Source organism: Anabrus simplex, chromosome 5, assembly GCF_040414725.1.
Source record: "Anabrus simplex isolate iqAnaSimp1 chromosome 5, ASM4041472v1, whole genome shotgun sequence".
In the NCBI taxonomy this organism is placed as follows: Eukaryota; Metazoa; Arthropoda; class Insecta; order Orthoptera; family Tettigoniidae; genus Anabrus; species Anabrus simplex.
This window is the reverse complement of record NC_090269.1, coordinates 286,234,082-286,251,406: the sequence shown is the minus strand read 5'-3', so window position 1 is coordinate 286,251,406 and position 17,325 is coordinate 286,234,082. Positions and strand designations below refer to the sequence as shown.

Below are 17,325 nucleotides of genomic sequence, written 5' to 3'. Positions count from 1 at the left end.
AGGATGCCCAATACCTCGCCCAGGCGGCCTCACCTGCTATGATGAACAGGGGCCTTGCCGGGGGGGGGGGGGCAGGTTGGAAGGAATAGAGGAGGAAGATGGAAGGAAGCAGCCGTGGCTTAAAGTTAGGTACCATCCCGGCATTTGCCTGGAGGAGAAGTGGGAAACCGCGAAAAACCACTTCGAGAATGGCTGAGGTGGGAATCGAACCCACCTCTACTCAGTTGACCACCCGAGGCTGAGTGGACCCCGTTCCAGCCAGCTACGAGGTGGTAGCTAATCACACTAACCACTACACCACATAGGCGGACACTAAGATTTTAACAGGTGATAAATATGATGCCATGTTGGCAAGATGTTACGCTGTCCTCTTTGTACGCACAATTTTCTCAAATAATAATAACCACCCCCGGAGGCCCGGGTTCGATTCCCCGCTCTGCCACGAAATTTAAAAAGTGGTATAAGGACTGGAACGGGGTCCCCTCAGCCTCGGGAAGTCACCTGAGTAAAGGGGATTCGATCCCCACCTCTGCCATAATCGGAGTGTTTTTCCGTGTTTCCCACTTCTCCAGGCAAATGCCGGGATGGTACCTAACTTACGGCCACGGCCACTTCCTTTCCTCTTCCTTGTCCATCCCTTCCAAACGTCCCATCCTCCCACAAAGCGCCACAGGGGAAAGTCTCCGACCCGACCCGACCCGACCCGACCCGACCCGACCCGACCCGACCCGACCCGACCCGACCGGGAATCGAACCCGGGGTCCTCTGTACCGAAGGCGACTACGTTGACCAAATCAGCCAAGGAGCCGAACACTTTGTCAAATAATATCAATATCATCACACCTCTATAGAATCATACACAGTTCCGTTCAGCTGAGCGCTCTCTACTCCGCTGTTACGTCGTGTACGCTAGCATCGCGTTCGCAGAGGACGAGGTGGCCGAGTGGTTAAGGCGTTGGACTGCTAATCCAATGTGCTATGCACGCGTGGGTTCGAATCCCATCCTCGTCGCTGAACGTTTTTGAAGGCTTGAAAATGTTCACAACATAAATCCGTCTTGTCCATAGGCTCTTTATAAGAGAGAAACGCTGATAATAATCGGTTCATTCGCTGCATAAAATTAAAAGCAGTCAGGCTGGCAGTGCAGATTCGTTCTTCCCGTTTTCAATAACTTGTTCAAGCTTGCGAATGAAATGATTGGTGAATTCTATAAAACGTATCAGTTATGGAGTGTTATTTATAGGAAAAGAAAAGGGTTTCTGTCCGCCTCAGTGGTGTAGTGGTTAGTGTAATTAGCTGCGACACCCGGAAGCCCGGGTTCGATTCCCGTCTCTGCCACGATGTTTTAAAAGTGGTACGAGGGCTGGAACGGAGTCCACTCAGACTCGGGAGGTCAACTGAGTAGAGGTGGGTTCGATTCTCACCTCAGCCATCCTGGAAGTGGTTTTCCGTGGTTTCCCACTTCTCCTCCAGGCAAATGCCGGGATGGTACCTAACTTCAGGCCACGGCCGCTTCCTTCCCTCTTCCTTGTCTATCCTTTCCAAACTTCCCATCCCCCCCACAAGGCCCCTGTTCAGCATAGCAGGTGAGGCCGCCTGGGTGAGGTATTGGTCATCCTCCCCAGTTGTATCCCCCGACCCAGAGTCCGAAGCTCCAGGACACTGCCCTTAGGGCGGTAGAGATGGGATCCCTCGCTGAGCCCGAGGGAAAAACCGACCCTGGACGGTAAACAGATAGAAGAAGAAGAAGAAGAAGAAGAAGAAGAAGAAGAAGAAGAAGAAGCGGAATAACTAACGATGGCAGAAAAGAGAACATAAAATGCAGACTAGCACAAGCAAGGAAAGCCTTTTTTAACAAAAGAAATTTGCTTACATTGAGCATTGATATTGTATGGAAGTGAAACATGGACGTTAAATAGCTCAGAAATTAAAAGAATTTGACCAGAAGTAGAGATTAAGTGATAGGACACATCTTAAGTTTTCCAGGACTTGTTGAGTTAGTTCCTTTTCTCTAAATGTCGTCTGGCTTCATGGCTCAATCGTTAGCGTGCAGGTCATTGAACACAGTAGTCACGGGTTCGATTCCCGACAGAGTCAAAAATCTTAACCATTATTAGTTAATTCCGCTGGCACAGTGGGTGGGTGTATGTGTCGTCTTCATCATCATTTCATCCCCATCACGACGGTTAGGTCGCCTACGGGTGTCAAATCAAAAGAAGTGCACTTGGCCGGACATGTTCTCGGGCACACCCGGCGCTAAAAGCCATACGCCATTTCATTCTTAACGTCGCACTAATGCATCGTATGTTTTCGGCGACGGAAGGACGGGAGAAGACCAGGATTGGGAAGGTAGTGGCCTTTATTAAGGTACAGCCCCAACATTTGCCTGGTGTGAAAATAGGAAACCACCTTCAGAGCTGCCGACGGTGGGGTTCAAACCCACTATCCTCCGAATACAAGCTCACAGATGTGCGACACTACCCGCGCGGTCAAATCACTCGGTGAATTAGTTTCTCAGGGAAGTGTAGGTGATAAGGTGTAGACCAAGGTAATAGTATGACAAGCACATTGGAGTACATGTTGGATGAAGTAGTTAATGTAGAAATGAAAAGTTTAGCACATGACAGGGTGGCATAGAGAGCTGCATCAAACCAGTCATTGGACTGATAACCCCAACAGCAATGAGGTAGTGCACATGAGGTCATTAGCACAACCCTCACCCAACCGTCAAAATCGTAGGGACAAAACTGTTTTAAATTTTGACCGGTGTTTTCAGGTTGCGTCCTTTGCGGATTAAGTGGTATCCGAATTGATTCCCACATTGTCTTTGAGCGTTGGTCCGAATTAATTCTTTTTATACAAGTTGTTTTATGTCACACCTACAGAGATAGGTCTTATGGCGACTATGGGGTATGAAAGTGCTAAGTGTAGGAAGGAAGCGACCGTGGCCTTAATTAAGATACAGCCCCAGTATTTGCTGGTGTGAAAGTGGGAAACAGCGGAAAACCCTCTTCAAGGTCGCCGACGGTGGGGTTCGAACCCACTATCTCCCGAATACTGGATACTGACCGCACTTAAGCAACTGCAGCTACCGACCTCCGTCGAATTAATTCTATCCGTGGCGATTTCTACCTGGATGTCCTATGACCACCGGAATCATCAATAGGCCTATAATTTATTTTCATAAATCAGTGTACAAAAAGTGATTGAAAAACGTTGATTCAGATTATCCTTCTTCTTAATCTGTTTACCCTCCAGGGTCGGTTTTTCCCTCAGACTCAGTGAGGGGTCCCACCTCTACCGCCTCAAGAGCAGTGTCCTGGAGCTTTAGACTCTGGGTCGGGGGATACAACTGGGGAGAATGACCAGTAACTCGCCAAGGCGGCCTCACCTGCAATGCTGAACAGGGGCCTTGCTGGGGGTGGGAAGATTGGAAGGGATAGACAAGGAAGAGGGAAGGAAGCAACCGTGGCCTTAATTTAGGTTCCATCCCGGAATTTGCCTGGAAAGAAGTGGGAAACCATGGAAAACCACTTCCAGGGTGGCTGAGGTGGGAATCGAATCCACCTCTACACAGTTTAGCTCCCGAATCTTAGTGGACCCCGTTCTAGCCCTCGTACCACTTTTCAAATTTCGTGGCAGAGCCGGGAATCGAACCCGGGCCTGCGGTTGTGGCAGCTAAGCACACTAACCACTACACCACAGAGGCGGGCTTCAGATTATCCACTTGATAGAAATGTTGAAGAAACTGCAGAGTGAAGCCCACGTAAAGCGAGGAAAGTATCCATCGTAATAGTACGTAATGAAGAGAAGTTCATGAAACAAGAAATGAAACTTATGACAAATTGCGTTATTACGCGATATGACTTTTTACAAAAGAAATGCTACATGTTTCTGCCTCCTGAATAGTGGAAGTTAATTTTTGTTTTATCTGACACCTACAAGGTCACACATCACTAGAAAGACACACATGTTAACCTGCATACAATATGTAGGCTGTCCTAAGTATGTGAAAAAGTGGACGAAAATGTAGTGGCTCAGCATCATGGCATCAATTTGTACCTGCCCTTCTTTAGAACTCGGGAACCAATTCGGATACACACTTCGTTAGAAGTCAGGAATCGATTCAAACTCGGAATATCCTTCGTTAGGAATCAATTTGGACGTTATGCACGCAGCCACTATGACATACTGTAGGAATTAGTAAATATAATCTTGTACAAGGAAAAACTGGAAGAGAAATTAACAACGGATGTTGAAACAGATTCAGCGAACAATTATAAATCTCTTTATCGAAAAATATGTGAAAAATTGGCATAGTGGTTTGCATTCCACACGATCGAAATACTAGTCTTAACTATTGGAACTCGAGACGATCCATTGGAAGTGACACGCTGCTTGCTGGTCACGGTATAATCTGCACTCATTGTATCAGAAGGAGAGTTGTAACAGACCTACGGTAGGGGTTCATTCACAGTATGACAGGACGAGTTGAAACAACAAAATGCCAAGCGGACCTCTTTTCGCATTCTTATAATTTTAATTTTTTGCTTCCTATCTGCCGAGGTCACACCACATAAGAGCACTACCCTTTTCACCCTCCATTAAATTCCTTCTACCCCTTATGAATCTTGTCCTCAACAGCCACTTTTTAAAATCTCTTTCATTGCACACACACACACACACACTGAACTTTTGGCGACAAGCTTAGTATGCAGATGAGGTCCCCAGTCACCAAACTTTAAAACTATATAAAAAATGTTACAATGAAAGCAAAACTATTGAATGAGCTTTAAAAAACTTTGTTTTTACGTCTGCAACTGTTTTGCATACTATGCATGGTGAATTGGAGAGAGGAGGGAAGGGAGCTAAAGGGGAGGGACGTATGAACTGCCCCTAGTATCCATTAACCCCAGCTAGCAAGAAAGACAAAAAGATGTAAAATGGAGTGGGGGGACAGGGAGGAATGAAAGGAGTTCTGCCTTTGAGGAGCAAGTGGTGTCCAAAGTAAAGACTGTCTCCTGGGTCCACTAGTACGTCGTTTCAGCATTAGAAGTCTAAGTCGTATCAACTGCGTTATGACCAGCAAGCGTTGCTCAGACCCAAGGGGCGAGATTTTTGCTTTGGATACTTCTGTTACAACTTAGAATCCGGCCACGGACATGATGTATTTAGTAAAACGTTCATTGCACCATATTTCGAGTGAATAGTGTCCACTTTTGATACAAAAAGTAGTGATCGGTTGAAACTTTCCGTCTCCCGAGTACAAGTGGGGGCTAAAGGAAAGAGTATTTTATACCCAAGATAATATAACGAGGGCTTCGTTGCTTGCCAAATTATCCAGAGAAAGTCTGGAACTCAAGGTTGTATATATCGTGGCTTTTAGCGAATAACTACAATATTAAATAATAATAATTATACACATAACCAAATAATAGGTATCCATAACCTGGCCAGAAAACGAAACTTTCAGAAAGGAAACATATTGTTTCATTTTTGTATTTAAACTCTCAAGGTGGCTGTCAACAAATACGTCGGTTGTCGGTTTCATCAGCATAACACTATAATAATGGCGTGTGGCCTTCGGAGAGACCTGGTGCATGTCTTTTGATTTGACTCCCGTAGGCGACCTGCGCGTCGTGATGAAAACGACACATACACGCAATCCCCGCGTCAGTGAAATTAACCAATTATGGTTAAAATTCCCAACCCCGCCGGGAATCGAACTCGGGACCACTGTGACCAAAGGCCACCACGCTGACCATTTAGCCATGGAGCCGGAGAGCATAACACTGTTACGTACATATATTCAAGAAGACAACTGAAGCACGATATTATTGCTAGTGGCTTTATGTCACACCGACACACATAGGTCTAATGGCGACGATGGGATAGGAAAGAACTAGGAGTTAGAAGGAAGCAGCCGTGGCCTTAATTAATGTACATCCCCAAGCATTTGCCTGGTGTGAAAATGGGAAACCACGCAAAACCAGGAAGCACGATATTATAGCAAATAAGGTATATATTAAAGATGTTTTAGTATACTTTTGTGTCATCATCAACATCATGTCATCCTCATCTCGACGCGCAGGTCGCCTACGGGAGTCAAATAAAAATATCTGCATCTGGCGAGCCGAACTTGTCCTTGGACACACCCGGCACTAACAGCCATACGCCATTTCATTTCAATGTACTTTTGTGATCAATTTATATAAAAATAAGTGCACGTAGCTGCGATAATATAAAAAAGATAATTTTGTCCCGAAATACAGCTGGTGATTGGTTGAAATGCCTGATATTGCTATACCGGACTGTTCACTGGAGTCATTAGGTAAATACAAAAGTCGTCATAGGTTTCTTGGCTGTTCTTGTTTTGTTTGTTTTTGGGTTGTTGTTTTTTTTGACACCATTTAAAGGTCTCACCAACACATGGAAGGTTTTCGGCGACGCAAAGATGGGAAATGGCCAGGACTTGGAAGATACCCGCTGAAGTTTTAATTAACATACAGTACGAGCATTTGCGTGGTGAGAAAATGAGAAACCACGGAAAGTCATATTCAGGGCTTCCGACGGTGGTAGTCGAACCTATCATCTCCTGAATACAAGTTTAGAGTCATAGGAATGCCTTGGCTAGTTAATACTGGGAGATTATCTAAATTTTGCCAATAAAAGGGTGTACTTCTCTGCTTTAAGAAGAGAAACAACATTCGCTAAAATTTGCTCTAAACGCTGCTTGTTACTTAATAAAATTATACCAGTTTATTGCCAAAGTATATGTCAGACAAATGTAAATTAAAGTACTAAAATATTAAAGTATATATGATAACCTCTCCGTAGATTTGTAGTCTGCCTCCGGAACCTGGGATTATAGGTTCAAACCTAGCAGAGGCAGTCGGAATTTTGAAGGGTTGGATAGCGTACACTCGGTACACCTTGTTGTAGGCTACATAAGATCACAACACGGACCGAGATGTTCTAAGATTTACGTTGTCGTACTACAAGAGTCCGCTCACATTCTGTGTCGAGAAATGTATATAGGAAGGGACATAATGAGCTGAAATATATTTTAATGTAAATTACTGGGTGTTTACGTGATGATCATATAGATTTTCACGGACCATGGAGAAGGTTACTTGTATCAGTTTGAGATACGGAACCCCGGCCCCGAAACATCTCAGTCATTGGGTATAAATCAAATTTGTTGTGGGATAGTTATGAACGTGGGCTTTAAGAAAACTTAATAATCTTTATGTGGAGATGCAATACATTCATTTACCTGCCCTGATTGCACAGGCTACGAAGACATGTACAACAGCTATTCAAATTAGCGTTCCCCACCTTCGAGAAGGTTGCAGTAAGTTCGGGCGTATCCGGTCGAGCATCTCTGGCGTCGATGTAGCAATGTCACTAGCAGTGAGGATTCTTGCCAAGAGCTCTTTTTCAGTCGCTAGAGGTGTCTCACAGACAACACTTTTCCCATAACTCCACAAGAAGAAATCAAGTGGGATCAGGTCAGGCACACGAGGTGGCCACGCAACAGAATCGCTTATTCCTATCCACTTTTCCAGGAACGTATTATTAAAGTATTTTAGAGTAGAATGTGAAAATTGGTTTGAGGCTGCATCATGTTGAACCTACATGCGTTAAGAAATCTGCAACCTACGAAAAACAGTGTTGATATATAACAAGATACAAAAATGTCAAGATACGATACTTCTACTTAAGGAAAGACATCGTTATACACCAGAAATGGTTTATTCGTTAATTGTCAAGAGCAAAGACGGCTAGGCATTTGGTTGCAGTTTGAATCGAGTTTACGAATAGTAGCTGGGAACAGGATTTTTGGTCAGGCGACTACCGAATTATCAACACGAAATCAAATAGGGGAAATGCAGGAGTTGGTTTAATAATGAATAAGAAAATAGGGCAGCGGGTAAGCTACTACGACCAGCATAGTGAAAGAATTATTGTTGTCAAGATAGACACCAAACCAATGCCCGCCACAATAGTGCAGGTCTATATGCCTACTAGTTCAGCGGATGATGAAGAAATTGAAAGAATATATGAGGAGATAGAAGATTTAATTCAATATGTAAAAGGTGACGAGAATCTAATTGTGATGGGAGACTGGAATGCGGTGGTAGGCCAAGGAAGAGAAGGTAGTACAGTAGGAGAATTTGGATTGGGACAAAGGAACGAAAGAGGAAGTCGGCTGGTTGAATTCTGCACTGATCATAATTTAGTCCTTGTCAATACTTGGTTCAAACACCACAAACGACGGCTGTATACGTGGACGAGACCTGGAGACACTGGAAGGTATCAAATAGACTTCATTATGATTAGGCAGAGATTCAGAAACCAGGTGGTGGATTGCAAAACTTTCCCAGGAGCAGACGTGGACTCTGACCACAACTTGTTGGTCATGAAATGCCATCTGAAGTTGAAGAAATTGAAGAAAGGAAAGAATGCCAAAAGATGGGATCTAGACAAGTTGAAAGAAAAGAGTGTGAGGGATTGTTTCAAGGAACACGTTGCACAAGGACTAAATGAAAAGGCTGAAGGAAACACAATAGAGGAAGAGTGGAGAGTCATGAAAAATGAAGTCAGTAGGGCTGCTGAAGAAATGTTAGGAAGGAAGAAAAGATCAACTAAGAATCAGTGGATAACTCAGGAGATACTAGACCTGATTGATGAACGACGAAAATACAAGAATGCTAGAAATGAAGAGGGCAGAAAAGAATACAGGCGATTAAAGAATCAAGTGGATAGAAAGTGCAAGGTAGCTAAGGAAGAATGGCTGAAGGCGAAGTGCAAGGATGTCGAAGGTTGTATGGTCCTGGGAAAGGTAGATGCTGCATACAGGAAAATCAAGGAAACCTTTGGAGAAAGGAAATCTAGGTGCATGAATATTAAGAGCTCAGATGGAAAGCCACTTCTAGGGAAAGAAGACAAAGCAGAAAGATGGCAGGAGCATATCCAACAGTTGTATCAAGGTAACGATGTAGATAATTTGGTTCTGGAACATGAAGAGGCTGTTGATGCTGATGAAATGGGAGACCCAATTTTGAGGTCAGAGTTTGACAGAGCTGTGAGTGACCTAAATAGGAATAAGGCACCTGGAATTGATGATATTCCCTCTAAACTACTGACTGCCTTAGGAGAAACCAGCATGGTAAGGTTATTTCATTTAGTGTGCAGGATGTATGAGACAGGAGAAGTCCCATCCGATTTTCGGCAGAATGTTGTTATACCTATTCCCAAGAAAGCCGGTGCTGACAGGTGTGAAAACTACCGCACCATTAGTTTAGTATCTCATGCCTGCAAAATTTTAACACGTATTATTTACAGAAGAATGGAAAAACAAGTTGAAGCTGAGTTGGGAGAAGATCAATTTGGCTTCAGAAGAAATGTAGGAACACGTGAAGCAATCCTGACTTTACGTCTGATCTTAGAGGATCGAATCAAGAAGGACAAGCCCACATACATGGCATTCGTAGATCTAGAAAAGGCATTCGATAATGTTGATTGGAACAAGGTATTTATGATTCCAAGGATGATAGGGATCAGATACCGAGAACGAAGAATTATCTACAACCTGTATAAAAATCAGTCTGCAGTGATAAGAATCGAGGGCTTTAAAAAAGAAGCAGCAATCCAGAAAGGAGTGAGGCAAGGCTGCAATTTGTCCCCTCTCCTTTTGAATGTTTACATAGAACAGGCAGTAAAGGAAATCAAAGAGAAATTTGGAAAGGGAATCACAGTCCAAGGAGAGGAAATCAAAACCTTGAGATTTGCCGATGATATTGTTATTTTATCTGAGACGGCAGAAGATCTCGAGAAGTTGCTGAATGGTATGGATGAAGTCTTGGGTAAGGAATACAAGATGAAAATAAATAAGTCCAAAACAAAAGTAATGGAGTGCAGTCGAACGAAGGCAGGTGATGTAGGAAATATTAGATTAGGAAACGAAGTCTTAAAGGAAGTAGATGAATATTGTTACTTGGGTAGCAAAGTAACTAACGACGGCAGAAGTAAGGAGGACATAAAATGCAGACTAGCACAAGCAAGGAAGAGCTTTCTTAAGAAAAGAAATTTGCTTACTTCAAACATTGATATCGGAATTAGAAAGATGTTTTTGAAGACTTTCGTGTGGAGCGTGGCATTATATGGAAGTGAAATATGGACGATAACTAGCTCAGAAAGAAAGAGAATAGAAGCTTTTGAAATGTGGTGTTACAGAAGAATGCTGAAGGTGAGATGGATAGATCGAATCACGAATGAAGATATACTGAATCGAATTGGTGAGAGGAGATCGATTTGGCTAAATTTGACGAGAAGAAGAGATAGAATGATAGGACACATCTTAAGACACCCAGGACTTGTTCAGTTGGTTTTTGAAGGAAGTGTAGGTGGTAAGAATGGTAGGGGTAGACCAAGGTATGAATATGACAAACAGATTAGAGCAGATGTAGGATGCAATAGTTACGTAGAAATGAAAAGGTTAGCATAGGATAGGGTGGCATGGAGAGCTGCATCAAACCAGTCTATGGACTGATGACTCAAACACACAGCTTCTCCTTCCACTCCTCCATGGTTCTTCGTGGCCTGTAATGGAAATGGCTTTACTTCTTTTAACACTCTCTTCATCTGTATTTTCGCAGTAACGTGACAATCCTCTTTTGTTTCTCTTTATATACACCCTTATTCCCCCTCCTCATCATCTTCTTCTCGTTCTTCTTAAAATACCTCGTCACTTTTACTTGTGTTAGATTGATCTTCCTTGGTATTCCGTTCCTTGCTTCTTCCTTTATACAATTTCTTTTGAAACCATTTCATTTTCCCCTTTTCATTCTTTCTTTCGTTCTTTCTTTCTTTCTTTCTTTCTTTCTTTCTTTCTTTCTTTCTTTCTTTCTTTCTTAATTCGTTCGACGTCCAGGGTTGGCTTTTCCCTCGGACACAGAGAGGGATCCCACCTCTACCGCCTCAAGGCAGGAGAACCAGTACCTCGCCCAGGCGGTCTCACCTGTTATGCTGAACAGGGGTCTTGTTGAGGGATGTGAATATCGGAAGGGATAGACAAGGAAGAGGGAAGGAAGCGGCCGTGGCTTTAAGTTAGGTACCATCCCAACATTTACCTGGAGAAGAAGTGGAAACCTGCGGAAAAACACTTCGAGGATGGCTGAGGTGGAAATCGAACCGCCCTCTACTCAGTTGACCACCCAAGGCTGAGTAGACCCCGTTCCAGCCGTGGGACAACTTTTGAAATTTTGTGGCAAAGCCTGGAATCGAACCCAGGCCACCGGGGGTGGTAGCTAATTACACTAACCACCACACCACAGAGGTGTTTAATTTCGGCTTTTACTGATCAAAATTTATGGTTTACCTAATCTTCTTCCAAGGTTGAGTTTTAAGGTATGAGAACACATGCTACTGTGAACAATATCTTACTGGCTCTGGATTTTTTTTGGTACACTTTTGTTTTACGTCGCACCGACACAGATAGGTCTTATGGCAACAATGGGATAGGAAACGTCTAGGAGTGGGGAAGGAAGCGGCCGTGGACTTAATTAAGGTACAGCCCCAGCTTATTGGCTTTAGATTTTCTATACTTGAGTTAGGTGACCGGAGTGTGGGGTTAAGCAAGTAGATCTCAGATTAACTACCGTATCAGGTTAATGGATTTCAGGATTTCACTGACTGTAGCGATCAGATTAGGACCAGAAGCTTCCTCTTCTGGACTCCACATTGAAAGCGCATGAGGAAGATTTACCGAAAGTTCTGAAGACGCACAAAAGTGGATCTACTACAAGGGCACTCGTTTACTAGTAGACTGAGCATGTAGTTTTCAAAGTGTGTTTGGAGTGGATTTACTTGTGAATGGTTGAAATCATTCTTTGGGTTGCCACGTTTTAATGCCAGATGAAATCGAAGCCGCCTTTTTAGATCGTATTAGTATTTCGCCAAAAAATGCAGTTACATATTTCTCTTATTGCTAGAGAACAAAGCCTGGACATCAAAACATTGTCTGCAGGCGGTTACAGTTTTAAGGGACCGTGGCTTTAGGAAGATGCCGGTTGTATGCTTTACTGAAGTACCTTTAGGTTAGTATACAAAGTAAAACACGTTGCATGAAGGGAGCTAAGCTCATTCGAAGTTTAATATATTCTGTTAAAAACGGAATGAGTGCATGGTATTTTATGTTATACGCATTTAATATCTTATTAAACTTACTTTTTATGTTTATCAGATATAATTCACCTTCCACGCAGATACAAAACATATGGGTACCTACAACAAACATACTACTACTAAATTGTCTTCATTCCTTCCCTGAAGGGGGAGGTGGGCCTCTTAATAGTGACGCCGTCTCTCAGGCCAGGAGATTTGTTGTGACGATGGAGATGTGTGAAAAAGGTGAACGGGGTTGGCAGCCGTGGCCTATACTAGGAACTGTCCCGGCAATCGCTTTAGTTCAGCAGGACTGCAGAGATGTCCGACAACGGATCAGCCGTGGCCACTTGTAGGCCGAAGCCTGCTCTGCAGCCGCTTTTTATTTGTTGAGGGCGAATAAATGTGCGTCCCAGAGCGAAAATTACTTTTACTAATCTGTTTTTGGAGAATACCCTATGAGTACTGACTGGGGAAAAACGATCTGGCTGTTAGGCGGTATTTTGCATCCCGTCAGAGAAGAAACCCCCTCATCGCTTATTTTTGTTTCACAAATTTAGAAGTCGGAATATTTGAAGGGGTTGGAGGGAAAACCTCCCTTCTTAACAAACGGCTCTTTTCAGGGGTTAATTGTTAAGTTCATTAGTGAAAAAGTGTTTCAGAATTTGGGAAAGACCCAAAAGATTACTTGGTTTCCTATTTCTTTCTGCCTTTCTTTCTTTCTTTCTTTCTCTCTTAATCTGCTTACCCTCCAGGGTTGGTTCTTCCCTCGGACTCAGCGAGGGATGCCACCTCTACCGCCTCAAGGGCAGTGTGCTGGAGCTTGATACTTTGAGTCGGGGGATACAACTGGGGAGGGGGACCAGTACTTCGCCCAGGCGGCCTCATCTGCTATGCTGAGCAGGGGCCTTTTGAGAGGATGGGAAGACTGGAAGGGATAGACAAGGAAGAAGGAAGGAAGGGCCGTGGCCTTAAGTTAGGTTCCATCCCGGCATTTACATGGAGGAGAAGTGGGAAACCACGGAAAACCACTTCGATGATAGCTGAGTAGGAAATCGAACACCCCTCTACTCAGTTGACCTCCCGAGGCTGAGTGGACCCCGTTCCAGCCCTCGTACCACATTTTAAATTTCGTGGCAGAACCGGGAATCGAACCCGGCCCACCGAGGGTGGCAGCTAATCACATTAACCACTACACCATAGAGGCGGACATTTATTTATTTACTTTTAGAATTTGCTTTTCGTCGCACCGACACAGAAAGGTCTTATGGCGACGATGGGATAGGAGAGGCCTAGGAGTGGGAAGAAAGCGGCCGTGGCCTTAATTAAGTTAGAGCTCTAGCATTCGCCTGGCGTGAAAATGGGAAACCATGTATTGATTGATTGATTGATTGATTGATTGATTGATTGATTGATTGATTGATTGATTGATTGATTGATTGATTGATTGATTGATTGATTGATTGATTGATTGATTGATTGATTGATTGATTGATTGATTGATTGATTGATTGATTGATTGATTGATTGATTGATTGATTGATTGATTGATTGATTGATTGAAAAAGACAGGAATGAGTGCATGGTGTTGTATGTTTCTCGTCCTTAATACTTTATCAGATTGAATGATTATCAATATAATTCCGTTCTCATCCGTCTCATTGGCTGAATGGTCAGCGTTGAGACCTTCGTTTCAGAGGTTCCCGAGTTCGATTCCCGGCCGGATCGGGAATTTTAATCGCCTCTGATTAATTCTTCTGTCCCGGGGACTTGGTGTTTGTGTTTTTCCCTACACTTTCTCTACACAACACAACACACTACACTACCAACCACCACAGAAACACGCAATAGTGATTACATCCTTCCATTTAGGGTTGGCGTCAGGAAGGACATCCGGCCGTAGAACAGGGCAAAATCCATAAGTGCAATACATTTCGCACCCGCGACATCAGGGGTGTGGGAAAAGCGGTAGAAAAGGAAGAAGATATAATTCCGTTCTCATGTTAGATACAAACCCTATGGATATTCACAACAAACAAAGCTATAGATTATTTTGTTTCTGAGAAAAGTGTACCAGCCTGGAAATAAAATACCAGCACTCTTTTTGAGTTACGGTACATTATGCTTCACTAGACAGTCCTACATCAGTAAAACTGGGAAGGAAAACTTGTGTGCGCTTTTCACTTATTGTGAGATGCGCTTGTAATGTACTTAGGCTTCAAATATTGTACGCTTTTGAGTAGGAAATAAAAGAGGAAAATATGTGATTTTTATGATTGACTTATCTGGGGAGTCTGTTTATCACTCAGCTGGTCTCAAATCAACATAATATGTGAATACCGGTTTTCTCTAATACAGAAGCTCCATTCGGTGCTTTGTTATAGTCTACAATAGGTAGTTAAGGAATAAGAACAATACTGATGAATTTCCCGTCCTTTTCAGGTTTAGCTATGCAATCTCGACTGGTCCTATTAGACTATAAGTGGAGCCCTAACCAGACATGTCCACTCGATGATATCTATATCTGCAATGTGGAAGATAGTTTAACATTGCATCACTGGTTTTTGCCTTCTTTATCACACTGATAGTGATACGTATTTCCTTCATAGAATTAGCACACCTGGTTTGTCGTTTGAGCATTCCACACAATAAATGGAATGCTTCAAAGTGTTCTGAAAATAGCACATTTCTTATCGATATAGAAGGATTTGACTCTCTGAAGGATATCGGGTAAGGTAGTGGTGGTGGTGATTATTGTTTTAAGAGGATGTACAACTGGGCAACCATCCTCTATATGTCTGACTCGTTGGCTGAATGGTCAGCGTACTGGCCTTCGGTTCATAGGGTCCCGAGTTCGATTCCCGGCCGGGTCGGGGATTTTAACTTTCATAAGTTAATTCCAATGGCCCGGTAGCTGGTTGTTTGTGCTGTCCCTAACATCCTGCAACTCACACACAACACATAACACTATCCTCCACCACAATAACACGCAGTTAGCTAGACATGGCAGATGCCGCCCACCCTCATCGGGGGGTCTGCCTTACAAGGACTGCACTCGGCTAGAAATAGCCACACGAAATTATAAATTATATCCTCTATATAACACTAACCAGCGAGAAAAAATGGAAATGAAGATATCGACAAAAGAAAGACAAGGCAACGAAGGGCGTGAAAATGAGAGACTCCCTAGGTCCTTACACAGAATACCGTCGGGGTAACCAAGGGAGGGCGGATAGCATAGATGAAAGTGAGGAGCCTGACACACGTAAGTGGAAAGAATGCCAGGACTGAGCTAAGGGTAAGGATTTAGTATTCTAATATATTTATTTTATAAAAAATGCTGGTGACGCTTCTAGAAAGTTAATGAAGAAACAAATCATTGTTAGCCTTCCTTTCTTTACAGAAGGTATGCCCCTCTTCTTTGGCACCTCTTTGAGCGATACATTTGACTGCACATGTACCGGAGCTAGCAGTAGACCTATCACCCACGAATCAAAAGTTTTGCAGAAGAAAATCTAATTATTCGTGGTTTCTTAAGCTACCATAAAATATACTTTTGAACCTTTTTGGTCATCATTTTCTATTATTGTGATCAAAAACATTGTTCAGTAAAAAAATTGTTTTTAGGACTGGAAGCTACTTTCCCTCCGTCCAATAGGTAGCGTGACAGCCAAATGGCATAATATTTTTAGGACTAGAAGCTATTTCATTTCTATACAATAGGGAGCGTGACAGCCAAGTAGCATAGTCACTTCACCAAATCGGTCGTGGCTTGAATCACGACCAGTGGAAGTGGGATTTCTAAATGAAAAGTCACGTCCCTGCGGTTCGAATTTCACCGAAAACTGGAAGTCACGACTTCAACAGTCAATGAAAAACTACAGGCTTGTTTTCACCCAGTATTTTTGCCATCTACGTGACAGTTCTTTCCAAGGCAGCTTAACTTTGCACTATTGTATTCTGTACAGAGAATGACACAAAAGTCCATCAACATTTGACGAGGCAATACTTCACGGAATACTGGTGGTAGAGAGGCAATAATTGACACACATGATTTGCACGACATGGGGTTTTATTGACACCAAAACACGGTACACAAAATGACCAACAGATGGCGCTTCATACGATACGCAAACAATAATTAGCGTAACAATCAAGGTTTATCAATAAGGCCCGGATTTTTATGCAGTAACAGGTTAGATTGCAAACTAATCTGGTTAGTAGGAACTGTCGGCCACCCGCTCTTCCATAGTGTAGCAAGAGTAACATAAATTATAGGGGTTCTGATGGGCCGTACCCCTAATATTTATGCAAACCCCGTCGCATAATCGTTGCGAAGGTAGACTATACTTGCTACTCGCTTCAGGAAGTTTGCATTCTAACCTATTAATACATAAAAATCCGGACTGTATTTATCAAAGTCAATGTTCTTTATAACACATGCTCAATATGTCGGCCGTCAATCATCAACAATATCTGTAGTCGAGGGACAATGTTGAGAACAGCACTGTACAGCATATCCGTCTGTAACAGCAACTGTAACACTTTGAGCATATATCAGAGGAAATGTTCAAAGTGACGACATTTAGCTCGAATACAAGCTTCCACTCGTCGTCGCATGGAGTTACGCACGCGGTCAAACATGCCTGGTATAGTGAGTACTGCCTGAGAGGTTGTCACAATGCGCTCACATAAAGTTGCTTTATCAGGAACAGGAGTCGCATACACAAGAGACTTAACGTGTCCCAACAGGTAAAAGTCCAGGGGGTTCAAGTCAGGAGAGTGTGGTGGTGGCCAAGCAATCGGTCCTCCTCAACCTATCCAGCGCTCAGGAAAATGGGTATTCAGCTACCTGCGGGAAATGTGCGGGAGTACCATCATGCATGTAACACATGTGTCGACGGGATGCAAGTGGCATGTCTTTCAGGTAATAAGGCAATGTTGTACGCAAGAAATTCATGTAGTTCGGTCCAGTAAGCCTATTCGGAAGAATGTAAGGTCCCAAAATGAAATCACCAACAATGCCTGCCCAAATGTTAATGGCGAACCTCTGTTGATGAGACGATTGGATGATTGCATGAGGACAAGTAAATTATTACTAAAATTAATTTGTATCACAAACATTGAATAAATCTGTAAGTATATGTTTCCGACCCA

The 17,325-nt window shown here is 43.2% G+C and overlaps 1 non-coding gene across 1 annotated transcript; it reads left to right on the top strand.

Annotated features, from left to right (window-relative positions):
- Window positions 1-929: 929 nt before the first annotated feature.
- Window positions 930-1,011, top strand: TRNAS-GCU (transfer RNA serine (anticodon GCU)). The gene has a single exon. It is a non-coding gene; the product is annotated as a tRNA-Ser (tRNA).
- Window positions 1,012-17,325: the final 16,314 nt, after the last annotated feature.